The sequence below is a fragment of the Rutidosis leptorrhynchoides genome, chromosome 11, assembly GCF_046630445.1.
Source record: "Rutidosis leptorrhynchoides isolate AG116_Rl617_1_P2 chromosome 11, CSIRO_AGI_Rlap_v1, whole genome shotgun sequence".
Classification (NCBI taxonomy): Eukaryota; Viridiplantae; Streptophyta; class Magnoliopsida; order Asterales; family Asteraceae; genus Rutidosis; species Rutidosis leptorrhynchoides.
The window spans coordinates 111,381,089-111,394,632 of record NC_092343.1 but is presented as its reverse complement, the minus strand read 5'-3'; positions in this window follow the sequence as shown (position 1 = coordinate 111,394,632).

Genomic DNA, 13,544 nt, shown 5'->3' with positions numbered 1-13,544 from the left:
AAGAAATTTAACTGGTCAAGCATGCTCATTTCGAATTTGTTGGCCATAAGGTCACCAAATTCTTTGCATAAGGCCGGGGACGTGGAACCAAAAATAATGTCATCAATGTAAATTTGAACCAAGAGAATGTGACCGTGGTTTTTACGGATGAATAGCGTTGTATCAATCATTCCACGAGAGAAGCCATTGTCCAGCAAATACTTTGTTAAGGTCTCATACCATGCACGCGGTGCTTGCTTCAGACCATACAGAGCCTTTTCCAAGTAGTATACGTGATTTGGATGAATAGGATCGATAAAGCCTTCTGGTTGATCGACATAGACTTCCTCTTGAAGATGACCGTTCAGAAAAGTAGTTTTGACGTCCATTTGAAACACCGTAAACTTCATAAAAGAAGCAAAGGCAAGGAAAATACGAATAGCCTCAATCCTAGCAATCGGAGCAAACGTTTCATCATAATCAATACCCTCTTGTTGTCGTTATCCCTTGGCCACAAGACGTGCCTTATTCTGAACCACAATTCCATCAGAATCCTTCTTGTTCTTAAAAATCCACTTAACCCCTATTGGTCGTTGACCCGTTGGTCTTGGAACTAATCGCCATACTTTCAACCGTTCAAATTGATTGATCTCTTCTTGCATTGCAACCACCCAGTTCGGATCTAGTAAAGCTTGAGCAACCATTGTTGGTTCAATCTTACTAAGAAAGGCAGCGTATAGACACATATTCCAAGTAGCCCTTCGAGTTGAGACTGGAGCAGATGCATCACCAATAATAAGATCTATTGGATGACTTTTAGTCCATCGGTTGTGTGGAAGAGGTTGTACATCAGTGGCATCCATTAAAACATCAACCGTTGTTGACGTTGAGCCTTGATCTGCTTGATCTGATGTAACATTATCTAATGGATTCAATTGAGTATCTGGAGAAACAGCTGGAGTTGTATCAACTGATGAATCTTGAATTGGTTCAAGATTATCAGTAACAGGAGGTGATAGAGAGGATGAAGAAGCAACAGGTGAATCAGTTGGTGTTGTATCTTCATCAAAAAGACTTTGTTGAGTCTCCACAGTAGTTGACTGTGATGGTGTAACCAGTACGGCTTGAACATTTGAATCCCGTTAAGGAGCATAAAGACTATCAAACAAGATATCCAGTTCCTCTGATGTAACCATAGGAACACCCTTCGTCGAGAAAATTGAGTTTTGCGCGGAAGAAGTAGTAGCCAGCTTAGGATCGGGTTTTGAACTGAGTTGTTCAAAAGCCATCGAACTTGACATTTATGCTCTCTTTAATCGTTTTTATTCGTTTGAGATAAACCCGATAGGCAACTTTGTTCGAAGAATAACCGAGAAATATGGCTTGATCACCATTTGGATCAAACTTTTCGAGGCTGTCAAAATCGTTAAGCACATAGCATATACAACCAAAGACACGAAAATATTTGACATTCGGGCGTCTACCATATAATAACTCATATGGAGTTTTATCAAAACGTTTATTAACAATACAATGATTTTGGGTATAGCATGCAGTTGAAATGGCCTCCCCCCACATTTTTGGAGGTAGTTTGGAGTAAGCAAGCATCGTTCGAGCTGCTTCGCACAACGTACGATTACGTCGTTCGACTACTCCATTCTGTTGGGGGGTCCGAGCAGCAGAGAACTGATGTTCAATGCCTTGGTCTTTCAAATAACTATCAAGCGGGTCATTCTTAAATTCCATCCCATTATCAGTTCTAATGCTCTTAACATGTTTGTTAAAAGAACGTTGAGTCTTTTTAATGAACTCAATGATAATGGCGGGGGTTTCTGACTTAGTTCGCAAAAGAAAAATCCATGTAAACCGGGTATAGTCATCAACAATGACAAGCACATGTTTCTTGCCACCGAGGCTAGAAATACGCATGGGTCCACATAAGTCCATATGAAATAATTGCAAAGACGATGAAGTACTGGGGTTTTGCTTAAGCGGATGAAAAGTCCGTTTCAGCTTACCCATCGCACATGATGGACACACATGATGCTTATCATATTGAAAGGTTGGAATACCATCAACTAAGTCTTTAGAGACTAGTCGATTGATACCCTTGTAATTCAGGTGTGACATCCGATGATGCCATAACCATGAATTTTCTTTGGTAGAACGAGTAGCCAAACACATGGTTGCATGTGAAGGTGCATCATTGAGGTCAATAGTGTATAGTGAAGCATAACATTTACTAACAAGAAGATCATTTCCTTCGGTGGATTGCACCGAGCATTGTCGACGTTCAAATAGAACTTTAAGATCCTCATCGCAGAATTGACTCACACTAAATAAACTGCACCCCAAACCTTCAACATATGAAACCCGTTTGATTGTTAAGCCATTTTGCACATAATCTCCGTAACCCGTTATCGCTGCAATTTCATCATTTCCAAATGTAACCGTTCCTACGAATTTGTCAATAAAGTTGACAAGCAAGGATTTATCGCCCGTCATGTGTCGAGAACAACTGGAATCGATATACCAAACACATACATCGAAACCCTGTAAATGTGAATTTCCTAGAGTTTAGGTACCCAAAGATTCTTAGGTCCTTTTCGGTTAGCAATAAACTTTGGATCAACGATGAAATAATCACGTATAGCATCATGCAGTTTAGACAATAAAGCATCATTTAAAACCACATTACATGAAGCATCAAACGCAATATCAAGTTTTACATCATTATCAGAAGTCTTAACACACAACTTATTCCAAGTAGATGTTTTGTTCACAGACGAAAATTGAAAAACATGAGATGATTTCCTAAGCCGACTAGCAGATTGCGTTGGTTTGGTTGCTACTTTCTTAGTCGTGGACTTAGGAACCCATACAAATTTGTAATTCAAGTTTGGATTATGACCTGTGACACGAAAAACACCTTTGTTAGTTAGACGTCCAAACTTTTCAGTTGACACATGAGATGATTGATTTTGCAAAATCTCCAATTTGATTTTACGTTCTTTTGCATCACACTCACTTAAATCAGGTTTAGGACTTGTGTGTTGTGTGGACTTAACTGATGTCGTTAAACGACTTGCTTTTGAAGTTTTTGTCATTGGAATCATAGGAATCTTTTCAGTTGACACAGAACCATCGGAAGAACGAACCTTTTTGACAACAAATTGAGTTGTAGAAACAATTTTTGAACCACGATTGCCAAATTGAGAACGTAGAGGATTTTTAAGAATAGTAATGGGTTTTACATCCTTAGATGTTGATGTTCCCTTCCCCTTCTTAGTAATCCCACCAATACATTCAAGAACTTTGGTTTCAACATTAGACGATTGCTTAAGTGTGTTAGCCTGTTTCAGTTGAATTATATTTTGTTTTAAGTTTTTAATCTCAAGACATAATTTTTCAGCAGAAACTATCACTTCACCCTCCTTAAAAGCATAAGTACATTCTTTCTTAGGCAGTGAAGGCAATTTATCACACAAAGCAAGCATTTGTTCTAATGATTGGCACTTAAGTTGCAAGTCAATATTCTCATGTTCTAGTTGAGCTACTATACGATTCAAATTACGTACAGCAGGTAAATGCAAATAATAATCGTGCAAAGGATCAAGTTGACTTTCAAAATCTATCGAAGGTTCAATGATCGGTTCAGTATGAGATTCTACTTTTTCATCTAAAGAATTTTGACCTAGAGATTCTGTCTCAAAGAAAACAGTTAGTTCATGTGCTAGGTCTTCACGAAAAATATTATCAGAACATGCAGGTAAAGCAGGTAGAATTGGTTTCACATCAAAAGTTGATTCATCAAACACCTCATCTATGTTAACAATGCTAGAACTAGGTTTGTTAAACACTTCATTCTCAAGCATTAAAATGTATTTCTCTAGCATGAGTGTAGGAATGTAAACCAATCTACGTGTTGGCACATAATTAGCACATTGCACATTCTTTTCATTTTCAACAAGTTCCTTCAAGAAATCAGGATTTAATTTACCCATTTTTGCATTAATTTTCTCATACATTAAGCTAATTTGATGGTATTTTTTAGATTTGAGATTAACAATAATATCATCAAAATCAGCATCAGAAGCATGCACAAAATGCGGTAGTAAACCAGCTTGAAAGTAATCAGAATGATATAATCCTGGAATCTTTTTGGAAGCTCCATCTAAGATCTTAGGATCTTCATAACCCAACCCCCACTTTTCACCATGAATCGTTTTTGGTCTGTTCATGAAAATTGTTTGTTTTGAAAGTTCTAAATCAATGATAGCTTTAGATTGCTCTGTACGATAGAGTTTTTCCTCATATCGAGCAAGTTGAGCTTTCATTAGAACAGACTCTTTTGACAACGAAGAAATTTCAGTGTCTTTTTCAATTATGGCGTTTTCCAAATGAATAATTTTCTTGTTTAGCTTTGAAAGTGTGGATTCATGTTGGTTTTTTAAATCAGAAAGATCTTTTTCTAAGAACTGAACTTTTTCTGCAAGTCGTTCAGATTTTAAACGATAATCAGTTCGTTCGACTTTAATCGGATGAATTGTCTTCTTAAGATCTTCCAACTCAGTTTCCGTAGAGCTGAGTTGGAGAGTCAATCGTTGCACATCCGTTTGCAATTTGGATGAGGAAGGTCTGGTCTCATTTAGTTTGATTTTATCTTTTAAAATCTTGTTTTCAGATTTTAAGCCTTTGATTTCTTTTGACATTGAGACCAGATTCTTCATCAAGTCATTTTGCATTTTTATAAAATCAGGTGAGATTTCAGTTGATTGTACCTCATCATCGTCAGATGTTGAGTCAGAATTCTCCAATGCTTCCTTAGCATTGATGAGCTTAGTCACCTTGCAAATATTTGCATGTTCCACCTCTGAGTCTGAATCATCAGTCCAGTTAAACCAAGTATCATCAACCGGTTTCAGCTCTCCCCCAGTTTCCACAATCTTAGCCATCAACATTTTCTTATTGTAGTAAGCTGCGTCCTTCTTCTTAGGCATCTTGCACTCACGAGAGTAATGACCAGCTTTGCAACAATTGAAACAGATTGAATCTTCCTTCTTGGAATCATCAGCACGTTGTTGTTTGGATTGATTAGCTTTCTTGTAGTACGAGGAAGATGATGAGTGTTTGCATTGATTGCTTGATTTGCCTTTAAACTTGTGTTTGTTCAAGGCGTTTGTGAATATGGCTGCCATCTTGACTAATTCAAGGTGAGAATCATCAACATCAGAAAGATTCAACTCTTCAGAATCAGTTGATTCTTCAACAAGCACTTTCTTGGACAAGCTTTTGGAAGTCGTAAATGATTTGCTCTTCTTTTTGGCAATTACGGCAAGAGGATCGCCCAGAGAAGACTCTTTCCTTCCTTCTTGAAGTTTAGACACCTCAGGTTGATAATGCATAAGAACTCCAACAAGCTCATGAATAGTCAACTTGTCAATCTCTTTGGTAGATCGAACAATGGTTCCATAAGGAAGCCAATCAGCATTGAGCTTTTTGAGGAATTTCATGTTGACTTCAGCATGTACTTTTACAATCTTACACCTTTTCAACTCATTGAGAACACCATTGAAACGACGGTAGGTATCCTTGAGTTGTTCTTCTGGTTCCTGCTTGAAATCTTCATACAATCCCAGAGCCTTATTCAATTTAGTAACGTCTGACATGTCATAACCTTCTTGTTTTCGTTTGATCTCATCCCATATATCTTTTGCAGTAGTGTTGCTATCAACATTTTTAAATAGCTCATATGGGATAGCTTGCATGACAATATTCTTAGCCTCTATGTCACCCTGAGCTCTTTCACGTTTATCACCAGAAAGTTCATAGACTTGAATTGGCATACCAGTATCCAGATGAAAATCAACAACTGGACCATCTCTCAGAGAAGCCCATATATGTTTACCTTTCTCACCCTTATAGTCTATGTACTGAGTGATACGATGAAGCCACTGAGTGTACTTGCCATCAAACAACACTAGAGGTCGGGAATCTGATCCAATGATAAGAGTATCTTGAGTAGACATCTTAAATTGAGGTAGGGTCAGTATAGATTCGGTATTAAACACAATCTATGATCAGGGTTCAGTATAAAATCTAACAAGAATGTCAGATTTGGTAAAGATTCGGTACAGTAGCAGATTCGGTAAGTGGTTCGGTACTGTAGCAGATTCGGTAACAATTCGGTAAACCAGATTCTGTATCAGAAACTGATAAGAATCACAAGTAACACACCCAGATTCGGTATGGATTAGGTAACCACACAACTTGAAGCCTCAGAATACTTAAAACCAAAGAGTTAAGTGAAACCAAGATTCTGATTCGGTAAATGACTCGGTAGTCAAATTCTGTAAAATATTATGTGTAAACACAATCCAATTCCCTTGAATTAGATTCGGTAACCTTGCTGCACAAGAAAACAAGTTAGTAACAAACAGAATATCAATGATACCGAAGATTCAGGATACCGAATGTCAACTGTAGCAGTTGACAATACCGAGTCTAAGTCTAAAACTTAGAAATATAACAGAATCCTTTCTCAAACCACACCAATTAGCTGCGTATAATCAAACCGAATGTGATAGAATCACAAACACACCACAATCTGCAACACTTAAGATGAATTTTCAATAATGAAGCAGACTCGGTATGACGGTTATGATACCGAGTGTTGATCAAATCTTTAAAACTTGAAGAATTGAAGAAATTGAACTGACAGAAATGTGATTTAACACCTCACGAACACAACTGAATCTTTAAATCTTCACAAAAATCCAGAATCAAGCTTGAATTAAGCAATACCGAGAGTTTTAGCCACAAACTCTAAAAATCAACTTGATTCTCCATAATTGAAGTTAAAAAGCTGTAATGATGATCGAAACTCTTTCTAATAGACCTAATACACCTTCGCTGAACTTATCACAAGAATCTGAACGTCAGATTATCAAATTCGATAATACCGAATCTGATTCATTTTACCGAGAGTATTCAGATTCTGTAATCTACAATCTCTGGATCGATATAGTGATGTAAAATCACTTCCTGGAAGCTCTGATACCAAATGATAGGTCAGATCATGTTGAGATTGAGAGAAATGATAAGATAGAATGAGATTCGGTATGTAAGAAGGAGACTCGGTATGAGGGAGAATCAGTAAAATTACATTCCATAGCTTCTAGAACTCGGTTACAATACAATGGCTATCTAATTAGGACTACTTAGGTTCCTTATATAGCCCTCTTCTAAGGAACCTTTATTTAAGCTTAATTCACATTAACACTATACAACTTCGGGGTCCTAACAGTGGCCACATTCTAAATGGTATGTCTGATGCTCTTTTTGATGTTTACCAATCTGTAGAAACTGCTAAGGAACTATGGGATTCGCTTGAATCCAAATACATGGCCGAAGATGCTTCGAGTAAGAAGTTTCTTGTGAGTAATTTCAATAATTACAAATGGTGGATTCAAGGCCTGTTATGGAACAGTTCCACGAAATTCTTCAAATTTTGGGACAGTTTACACAACACAATCTGAAAATGGATGAATCCATTTCAGTGTCTTCAATTATAGACAAATTGCCACCATCATGGAAGACTTTCAAACACATGTTGAAACATAAGAAAGAAGAATTGTCCTTGACTGAATTGGGAGGTACCCTATGTATTGAGGAATTAATACGGGATCAAGAGGGTGGTAAGACTAAAGAAAAGGACATTGCATCATCCTCTGTTAACATGATTGAGGATGGTAAACGTGGGAACAAAAACAACAAAAAGTTCAATGGAAAGAAACGTAAGTTTCAAGGGAAGAACGATGGTTCCAACAAGTAGGATAAGAAATCTCTTTCTTGTTGGATTTGTGGCAAACCTGGTCACTTTAAGAAAGAATGTCGTGTTGGAAAGAACAAGGATGGAGCAAGCTGTTCGGGTTCAGGAAACGGGTCTAAGGACCAAGTTCCTAACCAAGGATGATAACATAGAGTGGTGGATTGATTCCGGGGCCACATGTCATGCATGTAAAGATCACTATTGGTTCAAGACATTTCAACCTGATGATGATGTGCTTCACATGGGGAATGAATCAGTCACTACTGTCCTTGGTCGTGGGGATGTTGTTCTACAATTTAGTTTTGATAAGACAATTACTTTACATAATGTTGTGTATGTTCATGGGTTGAGAAAGAATTTGATTTCCAATCCTATATTAAATAAGTGTGGTTATAACAAGTATTTGAATCCGAAAAGTATATCTTGTCGAAGGGTGGCATGTTTATTGGATTTGGATACTATAATAATGGTATGTTTATGTTGAATCTTAAGAATATTCCTGTTGTTGATAATTCTGCTTGCATGATTAGTTCTAATTCAAATGAGTCAAGTTTATGGCATGCGCGTCTAGGACATGTATATTATAAAAGAATGTATGAAATGTCTAAAGTTGATTTGATTCCTACCCTTGAAAAATGTTCTGAAAAATGTAATACTAGTATGTTGAATAAAATCACGAGAAAACCTTTTAAGACCATAAACAAGACGTCTTTGAATTTAGAACTAATTCATAGTGACCTTTGTGATTTTCATGCTACACCTTCTTTAGGAAATAAGAAGTATGTAATCACATTTATAGATGATGCGTCTAGGTTTTGCTATGTTTATCTTTTGCATGCTAAAGATGAGGCCTTAGACAAATTTAAAATCTATAAGACTGAAGTGGAATTACAACAAAATGGTTTAATTAAAACGTTGCGCACCGATAGAGGTGGTGAGTATTATGATCCAATGTATTTCTAATCTGTAGGGATTATTCATCAAACTACAGCGCCATATACATCACAACAAAATGGTGTAGCGGAGAGGAAAAATAGGTCTCTCAAGGAAATGGTTAATTCCATGATGACGTACTCGAGTTTGAGTGACAGATTTTGGGGAGAAGCCATGTTAACGGCTTGTCACATTTTGAATATAGTTTCTAATAAAAGAGGAACTATGACTCCTTACGAACTTTGGTACAAGAAACAACCAAACTTTCATTATTTGTGAGTTTGGGGTTGTCGGGCAATTGTAAGATTAACCGAACCCAAAAGGAAAACTTTGGGTGAAAGAGGTATTGATTGCATCTTTATTGGATATGCTGAGCATTCCAAAGCCTATAGGTTTTATGTGATAGAACCTAATAATTTTATTTCGATTAACACCGTTATAGAATCAAGAGATGCAATATTTGATGAATCCCGGTTTACATCAATACCTAGACCAAGTGTAACGACCCGACCAAAACCGTTATTGACGGCGCCGTTAACTTAGGTCCCGTTGCGTGGTCGTAGTCCCTTTATGAGACTCGTTTGACCAAAATTATGTCGCGTTCATTTGAAAGGTACAAAGTTTAGTTTAACAAACGGATCGACAAGTTTAAGTTTACAAAAGTCATAAAGTATAAATGAAATAACTGGCGACATAATATAAGTTGAAAAACACAGTTGCTATAAATAGCGTAAGTATGTAAACAATATGTTTGAATCCAAAGGTGCTATCACTAGCGTATGCATGTATGTATCTTGACTCCAAGCAAATAATCAGAGTGTATGCGGAAGCATGTATCAAATAGCCATGTATGAACCTGAGAAACATATAGAAAACTGTCAACGAAAAACGTTGGTGAAATCATAGATGTATTTGTAAACGTTGTTTTTGAACCACAAGATTTAGTATTCCCATAGTTGATTATCAAAATCGTTTGCATTCCAAAAGTATTGTTCGCGAGCACCCAATTATCAAGACTTAACGTTTCCTTCCATTGAACCCCATCACTATAGTGTTAGAACATACACTGTTTCTCAAAAATATATTTCACCCGTAGACGGTAGCGAACCGTCCGTAGTGAGGGTTTGTCAAACCCGTATGGCCACACAATATAAGTTCTCGCTTACACCCTGCAAGTGTAACTAATGATAATCGAATTGAGGATTTTTGTTCTAACTCGCTGTGGAATGTTTGTTTTCCTTGTACTTGTGTTCAGAGTATAAAAGTAAGTAGCACCAAATGTAACAAAGTATATGTTTCTCAGCCCACAATTTAAAGTATAAAAAGTTGTTGAAAAGGTGGGACTATGATCTCACCTCGAGTGCACGAGTATAAAAGTACTTCACAAAGTAACGTATGCATGAAAGTTGCTTAGCCTTGACCTAAACAAGTAAGTTATATCAATTAACCGGTTACGACACAAGGTCGGGTGAAATGTGTTCAATTAGTCCTATGGCTCGTTACGACTCGAATAGTATAGCATGTGAATCACGTTGTCAAGTTTCATGCAAGAATCAAGTATAAAAGCATGTTAGAACGATTGTAATAAAGTTTGAGTTGACATTTCAAAACCTTACCATTAGAAAGGAAATCTTATTACGTTTCCAACGATATTTGATTCATCGAAAACGGAGTTACGGTCAAAAAGTTATGGCCAAAACAAGTTTGCTGAAGTTCGGATGAAACAGGCAATTGTCGCGGCGCGACAAATGGCTCCGCGGCGCGACAAATGCCTATGTTGAAGGTCAGAAAGCCTGAAAAACATGTTCTAAAATCACCCTTTGGGCCACGGCGCGACAAATGGCTCCGCGGCGCGACAAATAACGTGGTCTGGTGCCTGGTCAGTCTCAAATGTTCAAGTCTTGGTCAAAACTTCAAACAACCATAAAACGCAAACCGTAAACAACTAGAAGGCGTATCTTATACCGTTGGAAAGCTCTTTTGACAAGGAACACAACTAACCACATATCATCAAACAAAAACATCATTTATAATAGCCGAAATCTCATCAAGTGATCAATAAAAGTCCATTTTCAAAGTTCCAAGTTCGTAAAACGTATTTTATGATTCGGGAATCCAATTTACACATACAATATGCCGTTTTGAAGGTAATGAGGCATACATTACAACTAAACACTAACAATTAACATTCCATGGCATTTAAGCATCCAAAAGTTCATGTCAAGAACTATCAAACCCTAGTCAAACATCACAAAATCATTAATCGGGTTTTTGAAGTTTTCTTAATCAACCTACGCATCAAAACGAAGCTAGTGATACTAGTAACACAATTAAAACATGCACTTTAACAATCTAACAACATTAACTCATCCAAAATCAAGGATTAAGCAAACCCATTTCAAGTTCATGCTAGTTACTCCAAAAACAACAATTCGAGCAAACCAAACATATATTCATGTTAGACTTGAGCCATAGACACTAACTAACACCATTTCAAATCAAAAACACGAATTTAGAGAAATCTAGAGTTTTAGAAATGTTACCCGAACGAGATGAAGTTGGTATCAAATTGTAGAGGATGAAGAGAGGATTCCAAATATGTAATTTGTTTTGAAGTTTGCTTCCCGATCCGGATTTAGATGATGATTTATGTTTGTGTTCTTGAGAGAAAAAAAGAAAGAAAGAAAGAAGAAGAAATGGATGAATGAGGGGTGGAGGTGGTGAGTGGTTGACTAGTCAACTACTAGCCACCTCTTTGGTCAAGTGGCGGAACTAGTCCCTCAAGTTTCAAAGCGGGTGCGGGAATTAACCAAACGAAATATTTTAAAAACGCTCGAGTAGACGAGTGGTGTTATAATTAAATAACGAGAATATTATAAACGTTAGTCAACGGAAATTGGGAATTTAAATAGCGAAAGATATTATTTAAAAAAAAAGACGGTGTTAAAAATAAATTTAACGGAAAAACGCGGGATGTTACATTATCCACAACTCAAAAGAAATTTCGTCCCGAAATTTAGTTGGAAGTAGTAGTTGTTGAATCTTACTCGAGATCTTGCGTTGTAAATTCTACGAATAGGTGAAGGTACGTCCTTGAGTATTTCCACGAATTTTGACAGTTGCGATTTTACGTTGGTTTTAAAGTTGGTTCCACAATTTATAGTTTCAACCGGTCCTCCTTGGAAGTGAGGTTTATCGTTGATAGTAAGTTCATCGAAGAGGATAACAAGTTCTTGTCTCGCAAAACACGTCTTTAAGTTGATACATCGAATGTAGGATAAACGGAGACTCGAAATGAGCCGGAAAATCTAAACGGCTAGCAACGGGTCTAAAACGCCCCAAGATTTCAAAAGGATTAAAATATCACGGATTTAGCTTCCTACGTTTTCCCGAAATGGATTGCACCTTTCCAAGGTGCGACTCTTAACGTGACGCGGTTTCCCACGCGGAATTTGAAATGTTTACGTCTAACATCGGCGTAGCTCTTGGTGATTACGAGTCGCGTAGGGTTTTGCCTGAATATGAATAAATTTTCTCGGTTGCTCATGAATAACCTCGGCCCCGGTGAATTGGTCATCGTTTACTTGGTTCGTCAAAGGAGAATGACGTTTCCGGTCACATGTGGTTTCAAAAGGCGTGACGTTAAAACTCGAATGAAGATCATTGTAGTACGAGGATTAAGCTAAAGGAAAATACTTTTCTCAAGTAAATTTGAAGTTGGTAATACAAATTCGTATTATGGTTTTCAAGACTTAAATCGTATGTTTGTTCGGTCCGTCGGGTTGTGGATGGTACGCGGTACCCATGTCTAAACGTGGTCCCGAGGCTTTTTGTGAGGCACTCCGAAGTCTACGGAGTACATTCCGTAAGGTATATTTAGACAAGTTTGTTAGGACAAGTTTCTCAAGAAAATTCGCGTAGCGAAAGATTTATCAGTTTCCAAAAACGTTCGTCGGGGCAAGTCCTCATCGGTTTCTGAAAGAAAAACGTTCGTCGGAACTATTCACCCTCGAGGTGAATACTAGTATAACGTGGAGAGTCTCTCTCCATTGGGAATTTAGAATAAGGACCTCCTGAACCGGAAGTACGAGGGTGATGCAAAAGAAGTTTCCGCCTCGGTGCGAGCATAACGAGTAAATCGTAATTAGTCAATAAGACTGTGCGAGGACGAGATAGTATACACGTGTAACATACGGTTGAAGTCGAGAGGAATCGGTAATTCATTCGGAAGCATAAGTATAGTTCGACAAAAGTCGAAGGGGTGTCCCCGGTATGGTTGTTATCAATATTCTCGGAGTTTTCGGATGTCCAAACATGAAAGGATGAAGTCATGTACATGGCACATGGTGGTGTTTAGGTTGATCGAGTCTAACCACCATCACGCGTCACTAGAACTTTGGTATGTCTTACCGTAATATAACCACGTTGATCGAGTGTCGTTATATTACGCTAACTCATACCTCCATTCCCACATCACTCTATAGATTCAAGTTCGTGTCATCGTGAAGACCTAAAATGAACAAAATGTAACGACGTCTCAAACGTGACTCATATTAAATCGAAAGAATTTCTGCAACTCTAAGGAAGCGTTCCCCGAGGGAAGTGTATAAATGATTGTTCACGTCAATGCGGTTCGAGTCAGACAAAAACGTATTCAGGTATGAAAAGAGTAACTAGTCATGATAACGAGTAGCACGCAACCGTAGTGATAAATGTTGATGACGATACTCACCTAGAGTGGTGATGGTAGTAACACCCAAAAAGTAGATAGTAAGAAACACCAGTGGGAAACCGATAGTAA